Source organism: Triticum aestivum, chromosome 6B, assembly GCF_018294505.1.
Source record: "Triticum aestivum cultivar Chinese Spring chromosome 6B, IWGSC CS RefSeq v2.1, whole genome shotgun sequence".
NCBI classification, from domain to species: Eukaryota; Viridiplantae; Streptophyta; class Magnoliopsida; order Poales; family Poaceae; genus Triticum; species Triticum aestivum.
Window position 1 is genome coordinate 560091997 of NC_057810.1, and position 6293 is coordinate 560098289.

The following is a 6293-nucleotide window of genomic DNA, read 5'->3' on the forward strand; positions in this document are numbered from 1 at the left end:
AATACAGCGCGCGCGACTTGCCTGGCATTTTGCATATATGGATATTTTGGACAAAAATGAACATGTAAAATTTGACACAAACAAGTTGATGAATAAAAGTTCATGCCCACAAGTTCAAAATCATGCCCACAAGTTCATCCAACCAAGTTCAAATGCAAACTAAAAGTTCAAGACATGAAAGACACATCAATCTTCATCTTCCTCTTCTTCGTCTTCGTCCTCATCTTCCGAAGACGACTCTTCCGCCTCCGAAGATGAATCTTCCTCCCTCTCCTCATCACGCACACATCACGCACCGCATCATGTGAAGCTCCGACGGTGTTGGTAAGATCTTCAACGGCATCTTCATGGGAATGTGTGTGAGAAGCCATGACGGCCGGAGGTGCACCCATGGCGGCCGGAGGTGCACCCATGCCTCCCATGAGAGAAGCAAAACTCATGCCTCCCATGGCGGCCATAGCGTCGAAGGGTGCTCCAAAGCCACCCATGCCTCCCATGGCGGCCGGAGGTGCACCCATGCCACCCATGCCTCCCATGGCGGCCGGAGGTGCACCCATGCCACCCATGCCTCCCATGGCGGCCGGAGGTGCACCCATGCCACCCATGCCTCCCCGGAGGTGCACCCATGCCACCCATGCCTCCCATGGCGGCCGGAGGTGCACCCATGCCACCCATGCCTCCCATGGCGGCCGGAGGTGCACCCATGCCTCCCATGACTCCAAAGCCACCAATGCCTCCCATGGCGCCGAGGCCACCGCCTCCCATGGCGCCGAGGCCACCGCCTCCCATGGCGCCGAAGCCACCCATGCCTCCCATGGCGCCGAGGCCATCGCCACCCATTGCACTAACCAAGGCTCTTTTTCGGATCAAGACTTCTTGTTGGGCAAGATTGACATACTCTTTTTGCGCCGTATTGAGGTTAGATGTGTCCATGAAGAACAAGTGCTTCTCCCATTCCAACAACTTAGCTCGCTCCTCGTTGCTCACTTTCCTCTCCTCTAAAGTCACCTTTCTCTCCTCGGCCGCCACCCTTCTCTCCTCGGCCGCCAACCTCCTCTCCTCGGCCACGGCATCTTGGTTCCTTGCCATTTTCCTCACCTCATTGGCTTTGACCCTTGCCTTCACAATAGCTTCCATAGCATTTTTGAGCTCATCATCTCCTTTCCTCTTCTTCTTTTCGGTTTTGTCTTTCTTGCACCCATCCGGTCGTTTTGGCTTCGAGTATGAAACCGAGTTGGGTGTGGGGCTTCTCTTGCCGTCATCACTTGATGCATCATCCTCCTCCTCATCATCATTCATCTCAATTGCTCGCTTCCGTTTGTTGCTCAAATGCAAATCCTCCAAACCATCACGCTTCTTCCATTTCTCATCATCCTTTAACACTTCATAGCAATGAGGCAAGGTAAAGATCCTGCCTTTCTTGATCTTCCCCTTCTTGGTTGTCCTTGTCTCTTGTTTGAACAAGTTTTGTGCAATCTTGAACTACAAGAAAAACAAAACAAGTTAGCACTTCGGTCACCAAAAACAAGTATGATGAACATATATGAGATGCCACTTACTCGATCATCCTCATTTGTGCCACTTGGGTTAATCTTGTCCACTGACTTTTGCGCGGCCGCCCACTTTTGACAATCCGAGTTGATTGTCGACCATCGGGACCGAAGTGATCTCTCGGAGCGGTCAATTCCACTCTTGTTGTGAGCATCAAAGTGTTCTTTCATTCGCCCCCAATACGCGTCTCTACTTTGATCACCTCCAATGGATGGATCCCTCGACACATGCAAATAAGTGTAGCATAGTAACTTGTCATCGGTGGTGGAGTAATTGCCCGCTCTTCCTTTCGGCGCCTCGATAATTCCCTCACCCTCCTCGTCCACCTCAAACTCATGGTCTTCGAAATGGATGTCATTGGTTTGAGACCAATGCGAATTGTTGGACCCAACACCCATAGTGGACATGTATGCATCATCGTTGAGACTACAAAGTTTTTTGAACAATGCAAATAAGCTATCTATATGTGATGATGATGCATTGAAAAAATAAGAAGAAGAAAATACTTGGAAATTTTTTCACCTTGGGGGCATTTCGTCGAACACGTGGTGCGCGTCGGCGGCCGGCTCAACGAGTGAGCTCGCCGGCGCTTCGGTAGCCGCCGCGGCCGTCGAACGCCCTGCAAGCTTTTTTTCCCTCGCCTTTGTGATGCCGGAGCCGTCCGCCGCCTTGTTCTTCTTCGCGGATGTTTTGCCCTTCTTCGTCCGCGCCGCATTGGGTACCTTCTTCGATGGTGCAGCGGCGGCACGGGATGGCGCCGGCGCGACGCCACCCGGCGTCGTAGTCATCCGCGGCGGCAAGAAGAGGCTGCGCGCGAGGCTGACGCTCGGCGGAGCTCCGGCGGTGGTGACGCCAGCGCTCGCCGCGCTAGGGTTTCCGGCGGCGGCTGCGGCGGCGGCGGTGGGGGGGTCGCGGCTGTACAGCGGGGTGAGCGGGGCGCCGGTGTGCGCGTCCATAGTCGGTGGTAGGGCGCCGGCGCCGGCGCGCGCGGGGCATAGGACGAGGAGAGGAGAGAGTGCGGCGCGAGCGCTCAAGTGTGCCGCGCGCTGTAGCTGGCGCCCCAAATACACCGCGCGGATAAGTGTTTTTGACCGCGCGCCCAATCCGTTATAGCGCGCGCGCCGTTTTTGCGCGCCCGCTGGAGCGACCCGCCGCGTTGCGCGCGCGCTAAAAAGGCCTAATTTGCGGCGCGGTGCTAGTTTAGCGCGGCTGTTGGAGATGCTCTAAGCATGCCAACCCGAGGGAGGAGTAGTTAAGGCCATGCTTAAAACATCAAGATGGCGAAAAGTCCATCAAAACTCTCTGATGACGACTAGTGGTGAAGGACCAACATCAAGCTGGAGAGAATCCATCAAAACTCTTTGATGACAATAGATGGGTAAGGTCCTTAAGGTACCCTAACAAAAACTCGTGTGCATCAGCTAGGTTTCCAAGTTTGATCGCTGTCGTCGGCTGCTCTTGTTCTCATTAGCGATGGTTCTCGTGGTAGTCTTGATATGTCCCTTTGGTCCTTGTCCCTGCTCGTAGTCTCCATTGTTTTTCACGTCCATGTCAAAACCCTAGAAATTCCATCCGTGTTCTACACCTTTCGCGTGTGGCTAAAGTACGTGATCGTAATACATCGAACCTAGATAGAATTTTGGACTAAGGTTTGCAAAAGGGAGTACAGATGGGGTGGAAGGAATGCCGCGTGGATTGAAACTGACGGTTGCGTAGAAGAAGGGGGTCAACGCCGGGTGGAGAGATTTTGGCAAAGTGGGAGTGGTGGAAGCGAAGGTGTGGGGAAGTTGATAGACCAGAAACCCGCCTACGCGTAAGCAATAGCGAATGCACTTTGGTATGATCTGGTGCTCGATAAAAGGTATTGACTGCAAGTTCATGGCGAGGATAGGTTTCTGATCACTCTCCATCAAGAATCAGTGAAAAAAGAAAGGTTGTAGATGGATGACCTTGGATGTTTGATATAGATCTCACCGTAATGGAGGAGTATGTAGCTATCAAGTCTATAGAGGAGTATAAGTTTAGCAATATTCCCATATGGGTTATGATATTTGGAATGTAGATGGGTATGATGAGCAGTGATACAGTGGAGTCCTTGGGAGAATGGATGGCTTGGAAAATGAGGCGAAAGGATAGTTCATATGTATAAAAGTGAGGTTGGATATTAGGATCTCATTGCTCCACAAAAAACCAGTTGATTTGGTTGTGGGAATTGATGTGACCGAAAGGAGATAATAAAGAAGTGGTTCAGATTTGAATATGAGTATCTACCAGACTTGGTATCATATGTGGGATCATCGGGCATGTTGAAATGGAGTGTAAGATCATTGGACCCTGGTGTTCTTGCCCAAGTGTCTTTATTGAATCTTTTAGTTTCCTTTTTATCACTAGTTTGGTTAAAACAAAATTACAAAAAATGGACGTAAAGTTGCGTCAAGCTTAATCTTGATGAAGTCTTTCTTGAAAATGTGGATTCTGAGAATTGCTATGAAGTGTTAAAGGAAGAATTTAACACAATGTTTGGTATGAGTTCCTTTAATGATAAGAATGACTGCAATGATATTAGTATGAATTCTTTTAATATCCATTGATGGAGTCATGTACCGCGGGTGGCTAACACTAAGGAACCTGGCCTCGTCAACTACAAAGGGGCCCATGGGCCCATGATGTGGCATTAACCCTAGAAGGCCAGTCGACTTTCTTGGCACCCAAGACTAAAGGACGACGGCACCCCCAGATTGCATCCAACATGTAAACCCTAAGACATCTCCTATCTATCTAAAGGGAGGTTTAGGGTTCCCCTTGATCATCGATCCTGAGATAGAAGAAACTTTCGGTAGCAACATCATACACCATCGTAACCCCTCGCATGAGGTATCCCTCCACTATGAATAACCAAAACTAGCAGGACATAGGGTATTACTCTCCGGAGGCCCCAACCTAGATAAACCCCTCGTGTGACCTCCGATCCATGGCTTCCAGCTACGCTTGGACCCCTACCAAGGGATCTGGCGTAAATTAGCTCCGTCAGGCGTGCCAGGCACGGTTGGCGCTGGCTAGAGACCTATCATGGATTGGATCTCGCTCTACTTCCGGTGTCCAATCGTCGGGGGAGAGTTTAACCTTTGGCTCCTTCACGTTCATCGCAAACAAGGCAGGCCGGGTCGACATCAACCTACCCACCGGCCTCACCTTGGCGGGACCTCACAGAGGACCTCCTCACGATCTCGTCCGGACTAAGGAGCGCACCACGCCATCAACCTAGATGCACCTCGTGGGCCGCCTCCATTCCATTCATGGAATGGAGGTCACGCCAGCAATCCAGCTAGTCGCGATGGTCTGCGGGCCCCGCTGCCTCAGCTAAGTGTCAGGAGACTGTCTCGTCGTCGACCCAGAGACGCACGAAGGCGCCGACACGGCGAGCATGGCTTCAACCTCAGGCGACGAAAGAAACCACGCACCAATCTCGCTCACCAACGAGGACGAGAACGCGGGCCTCTAACCCTTCAACGAGATCACATACTCCAACCTCTGGGGAAAGGAAGGGTCGTCCACGCACTCAGAGACCGACACCTCTTCCGATCAGGGGACATCCCTATTCGAGGCCCTGCAAGTGATATCTTTCCACCAGGTCATGATGACGAAACCAACCACAAACGTGCAATGCACGACAGAATCGATGGAGCCTGCGGCCTCGGGAACCCCGATGGTAGGACTGATATCGCCCATGACCCAGCTATAGGTAGACCCTGCGTTGACGCCTCAACCACAAGTCAGCACGGGCCTCCATGTGTGTTCGCCGGCAGGCCTCACCACGACGACTACGCCCCTGCGGGGCACCACATCAACGCTGCCCCCGATAACGGGGTATGCCTTGAACTATCTCACAACCCCCATCGGCGGTACCAACCTCGCGTCAAGAATGTTGGAAGCCATACGCGTCTCCTAGCTTAACGCACAGCTCGCGCTACAACAAAAGGCACTGGAGGTTTCCACTCGTGAGGCCCGATGGAACAGGACGATGACGCTAGAACGACTGAGTCGCCCACACCACCAACAGCAGAACCTCCTACAGTTTTGGAAGTCACTAGTAGGTCTTGTAAAGGACCCTGATAAACTTATCATTTTCGTTTCTAAAAACATCAAGATGGTGAAAAGTCCATCAAAACTCTCTGATGACGATGAGTGGTTAAGGACCAACATCAAGCTGGAGAGAATCCATCGAAACTCTCTGATGACAACAAGTGGGTATGGTCCTTAAGTGTAACACCCCGAGAATCATGCTACAGTAACCTCCCCCTAATGATGGCCATGTCATCATGATTACTATGCAAATTGCTACTTAATAAAAATCAAAGTCAAATTCAAATTTAAATTGCAAGTCAAATATTTACATCTTAAAAAATGCAAACAAAATAGTTCATAACATTGCAAATAATCACTAAGTACTTGCCATGATGAAACCAACCTCATTTGAATTCCCAAAATGCCCCTGGAAATTGATTAAGTGGTTCAACAACAAAATAATTAACCTTTTCAATTTCTAAAAATGCTTACACATTTCTAATTGCCCCTAAACTTTTTGTGCCAACCCAGAATATTTCCCTGTATTTTTGTGCCAAGTTTCATATTGAGCAAAAATCTTTTACTAGCTAAACTAAATGCAAAACAATAATGAAACTAGTAAGCAGAAAATAAAAAATGAAAAGGTAGAGCTCACCTGTTCACCTGGGCCTTGATTC